The sequence below is a fragment of the Austrofundulus limnaeus genome, unplaced genomic scaffold (assembly GCF_001266775.1).
Source record: "Austrofundulus limnaeus strain Quisiro unplaced genomic scaffold, Austrofundulus_limnaeus-1.0 Scaffold4, whole genome shotgun sequence".
Taxonomy (NCBI): domain Eukaryota; kingdom Metazoa; phylum Chordata; class Actinopteri; order Cyprinodontiformes; family Rivulidae; genus Austrofundulus; species Austrofundulus limnaeus.
In genome coordinates this window covers 6,126,843-6,132,401 of record NW_013952406.1, presented here as the reverse complement: position 1 = coordinate 6,132,401, position 5,559 = coordinate 6,126,843, and positions in this window count along the sequence as shown.

The following is a 5,559-nucleotide window of genomic DNA, read 5'->3' as shown; positions in this document are numbered from 1 at the left end:
GTGTGTGTGTGTGTGTGTGTGTGTGTGTGTGTGTGTGTGTGTACATATAATAATATATAATAATTTACAGCCTCATATGTCATCTAGATTTATCACCTGAATTACAGCCCCTTTCCTTTTTACTAGGGTGTTATGTGTTATTTATGGTATTTWATTTAATTTATCATAGTTCTCTTTGGTAGGACTTTCCTCAGCCCTGCAGACAGATCTGGTTTTYTCTCCATCTGCATTCAAACTAACATTACCAGTAAGAGACAGCAGAGGGAGAAGTTTCCTTCCCTGTGGAAAAGRTTCTTTGGTAACAAATCCATGGTGTTGGTGTTCAGTTCACAGCTTGTATGTGGAGCTGTTTAGAGGCAAAAAGGTTTAAGCGAGACCTGCTTTAGTTTTCTCTTCTAATCAGACTGTAACAATAACAAAAACAAGAAAATAAATGTTATTTATTTCTTTGCATTGACTGAGGAAGAGGTCGTGTTCTCTAAACTCACAGAGTTATGTCTGGTGCTCAGTTTAGCACAAGCTGTTTTGACTTTGRTACTGAGAAAGTCCTCCGCTGAGAGTTTAAAGCTCAACAGATGTCTTGTGGCTTCTGGTAACCAACTCTGATGGTTACAGAACGTACCCTAATGGTTTCCTTTGTCACAAAAAAAAAAAAAACACAAAAATACAAGTTGGGTTTTCCAGTCCCACTTTCTTCTTTCCACAACAAGGACCAGAAAGGAGAAGTGTTTTCTTGTGGTGTTTGGTTTCCAGGTTAAAGATAAAAGTTTATTTTAGCTTTTAAATGTTTTCACTTGCGTTTTGCAGGTCCTTTTCACCAAACCTTCTGACCATGTTAGGACAGTTAGTGACCTTAATGTTGTTCCTAAAGAAAAAAAAGACTACAGCCACCTGTCAATAATTTGTAACACTTCTGTTACTTTATTATCAAAAGAGTTTTTTAAAAATAGCTTACCGACACTGCRGCAGCAAAACTCTGCAGCGTTGTTTCCAGGTCTGGTAAGATTTGATCCGACCCAAACACGTGAAAGTGTGAGCAGTGGACCTGAACAGCGAGGAAGAAAACAGTGCAGACATTGCTCCGGAGTTTCATTCTCAGCCTGAACCAGCTCTGTGCCAACTGCTCATATAAATAGTCTTGGCAAGCTCGGCGCCAGTATGTATAAACAGTCTTGTGTAATTATTAACTTTTACACACCTTAACAGATTGAAAATTTAGAGCGGTTTGTGTTTAATTCTGGTCCAGGAGAGCCATTGCCCRGTCTGACATATGTTTCTTTGTTTGAACACATCTGGTTACAATAAGAAGGAGATCATTAACAGGCCTCTGCAGAAGATGTAACTTGTCCACTGCAACACCCAGTATAAGTGTTGYAGCAAGAAAACAGCTAAAACATGCAGGACAGGAGGCCTWTTCTTCCAGAACCTGGACTGAACTCTATTATTATTGCCGTGCTGTCATATGTTAACCTTTTTAACAAAGTAGTTTTAAATGATCAGCATGCACTTTGTTGTTTTCCTGTTTTATTTTTCATATTTTTTGTGCATGTTTTTGCACATTCTCTGCTATTTTTGGATTTAGAATTGTTCTTTATTTCAAACAGGCTCAAAAGGTTTATGGCCGCTAACGATATTTACCAATATTACACAAAAACACAAATGACATATCTACACACAAACATACTTTTGTCATTTTTTTAGACATGGCTCTCTGCTTCAGTTATTACTGGCTTTGCAGCAGCAACATCACTATCATGATCAAACAGATACCGCTCGACCAACCAACAAGCGGTAAATCAATWTCAGACACTAATACCCCGTTTTACTTATCGGACCGATACCGATGTTAATGCCGATATATTGTGCATCCCTAGTTAAAATATTCAGCTCATGCAGGAAATTGGTGTCTATCTATAATTTTTTGTAACCTTTATGCTTTTCAAAATATTAAACTTCTATTTTTCAAACATTTTCCCATCACAAAAAAAAAAAACATTGAGATTTTTTAATTCCTTCCAACACATTGTTCTTTTATTTTAATTTGCACCAAAACACTTGATTTAATTTGAACTCTTGATGCTGCTTTTTCATTTTAAGCTACGTTTTTTCTTCTTTTAGGTTTTGGAACAAAGTGGCACTAAAGCCTGATGTAAGACTGAGGGTGCCCAGCAGGGGGCAGCAAATCCAAACTATTATCTTTTTTTATTATTATTATTCATTGCTGTTCAATTTTTTTTATCATAACTTAATTTTTTGTGGCATTAATGCTCTTAAATAACACAGTAACTCAGTTTTATCAAGCGGTTATAAAATATTTTGACCAAACACTTTTTGTGGGAAACTGTTGTGCAACAAAACCAAGTTTCAAGTGCAATACATGCAACATCACAGCGAAGTAAAGAAAAATAAACAATAACTTTTTAAAGCTGAACAACTTTTACCTGTTTAAAAATGAAATATGTAAACATGATTTCAAGTTTAAAAACTGAATCTTGCATATGATATTAGCAGATCCAGTAAAATCACAAACCAGGGTTTTTTTGTCCAATAAAACTTCTTAGAAATTAAAATGAAAACTCCAAAAAATGATCCCTTTAAATGTTGCAACATGCAAATTAATTAGGTAGAAAATATTTGTGAAGGAATTCAGATTTTTTTTTTGTTTTTGACAAAAGTTGGTTTTAGAAGAAAAACTGCGTTAATTTATTATTTAGAGTATTTTTGTGATTGAAACATGAATATAAAAACATATACATTTGTTTGCAGTACTATGGAAATGTTCTCTTATTGACTGGAGTAAAAGCTTTGCACCTAAATAGGCTGCTTATGTGGACAACAGTTTTATCATCTATGTGAAAGAAAACAAAATTAATGTAAGAGATCGTTTGACTAATTTTCTAATTAATTTTAAGTAATCATATTTTAGTTAAGGAAAAACAAAGTGCAYTCAGTGTTCATCCTGTCTGCTCTTTTTGGAAGGAAAAAAAAATCTTGACAGCTTGTTACATGAGGAGGGCAGCAAAGAGTCACATCACCACAGGAGTAAAAAGTAACTCCTGCTGTAGATCTAATTCTGTATTTTGTTGACAGAGTTTCTTGCATTTCTTTCTGTTTATGACAGCTTTATAAACCTTTACAGCACTGGTAAGACATTTTAGTATAATGTTTCCCAGCTGGAACTGCTGCAGCCCATAAACCTGATCGAGTGAAATGAATGTGCAGAATCCTGACCCAAAGCCTCGCTTCAGTTAAAACAGCTGCTTTATGTTTAGGTGATGGATGTAGTTTCAGTTTTCTTGTTTGCTGTGGTGTGATAGTGACTGAGTTTAGGTCAAGTCTTTAAGGAAAATGACCTTTTTTCCACCACTTTTATGCAAAGTCTGCATGATGTTCTTAACATCTGCTTCAGGTATAAAACATGACTTCAGTGCACCAGTTTAAGAGCAACACAATTAAGGATTTGTTTACTAAAAGCAAAAATAAAAAAAGACAATAAATTTTTTTTTTATTTTTGTCAATTTGATGCTGGTGTCTGTTTCTTCCATAGTCGTTTTCTCTCAGTACACTGAATATGTTCAGTTTAAATTCTCAGTATGTCTGCACCTGGATTCATGTTCCATTCAGGAGAAAAGAAGAAGAAAAAACATGGCAGACAATGACGAGAGAAGAAAAGCACGGACATTCTCCATTTTCCACACCTTCACAATTTTCCATTTAAAGAGCTCAGCAGCCACAGACTGATTCAATGCAAAGACTTTTGTGCCACTGCACAACAGACAAGTCACACTTACACACCACAAACTGGCCACTTAAACTGGTTTGTGGAAAACATGTGCCTCCTTTGTATATTATGAGAGAAAGATGTTGGTGATAAAAAGTAGTCGAGATGTTTTCGGTGATATTGCTCCTCATCACTGGCTTCACTTTTCAGATCTTCCCTTTTCATTGAACTCATGAGTTTGTTGGTCATGAACTCCTTCTGTAATYACTGTTGGGTTTTGTAGCATAAAAAAAATGAAATCATAGTATTTCAAAAGCTTCACGTTTTTTTGTTTTTGTTTTCATCAACACACTGAGTGTTCTGAGGCCTTGTTGCCACTCACACATGGTTCCCTTCTTTGGAAATGTTGTGCATTCCACAGCAGAGCAGTGATAATCCTCCTAAATCTACACATCATGTCACTAATGAGCACTCGCTTCTACGGCTGGGAGGACTTTCAGAATTGTGGTGCAACCTGAGCGTTCAGCTTTCAGGAAACTTCTGGAAAGTGGTTTAAAATCTAAATTTTACTGTTTAGTTGTTGTTTTTTTTTGCCACAGTTCTCAATGTTATTTTGTGTATTTTTGTCTTACAAAAAGCAAAAGCAAGCTGACTCAAGGTTTTTACTTTTGTGCGCTCATTCTTTAATCAGGTTGACCTTTGACCCTGCGCTGCACAAGCAGGTCACGCGCACGCCAAAAGGTTCCTCACCTCATTAAGTGTCACTCGCCGTCACCTGTGCCRGAGCTGCTAAAGACGTCTGTGCACAAGTGAGCGTGTGACCCCCTGCAGGACGCTTTCTCCGGCCTCAGCCATTCTCCCCCCAGCTGGGCTTTCAGCTGTCGTCAACACTTGTCCACTCGATAACTGTTGCTGCGGCTCAGGAGTCAGCGCGGCGTTTCACAAGCTCTAATGATTTTAACGAAATCCAACCTGCTCCTGTGGGACAAGCAAAACAGATATAAGGATTTACCAAAYCTGTACCCAGAAAACCAATTTTCTTTGCCAAGTCAAACATTTTTTTTAGTTGATGTTTGAAACTTTAAGACTACTCTACACTGTATTTTTTTTCTTTTGCATTTTTTTCTAATTTTGATATTTACTAATCATTTGAGAAATGTTGCACATGACCAATTAAAGGTACAACATTAATTGAATAACAAATATTACCTGCTGGTTTGCAGAGATGCACAGGGGAGGAGCCAGAGGGGTGGCCGAGGTGGCAAGAGTCCCACCTGTCACCCGATTGGCCACACCAGGTGCCACCCCCAAAATAGTTGACAAGTGGGTGGGGATCTTGGATTTTGTATTTGCACTAAGAATTTGGTAAAAATTGTTTTCAACTACTTCCACACTAATCTTCAGCTCCATYTGTCTACAAATGGCTGAATAATAATAAGTTGTAACTAGCATTCAGCGTGGGTTTTGGATCAMTTGTAGCTAAAGTTTTAGCTCAATATTTTCTAATAAAACTGAATTAAATATGGAATTAGAATTAACTGTGGTGGTCATCTTGAATGGTAAAATAAATAGTTTGTTTTTTTATTTTCATGTGATACCCCCCCAAAATAAATAAATAAATAAATAAATAAAACTTGGCCACCCCCATGCTACCCCTAACAAAAAAGTCTAGCTCATCCCTCTGGTGGTGTATAAAGTACTTGAAAATAACCAAGTAAAAGTAGAAATACTTTAACAAAAAATGACTTTGATCAAAATGAATTTCTCTGAAAAGAAAAGCACTTAAGTAAAAGTCATGAAACTTTTCACAATAATTAGGAAAGTAAAAGTACTTTTAC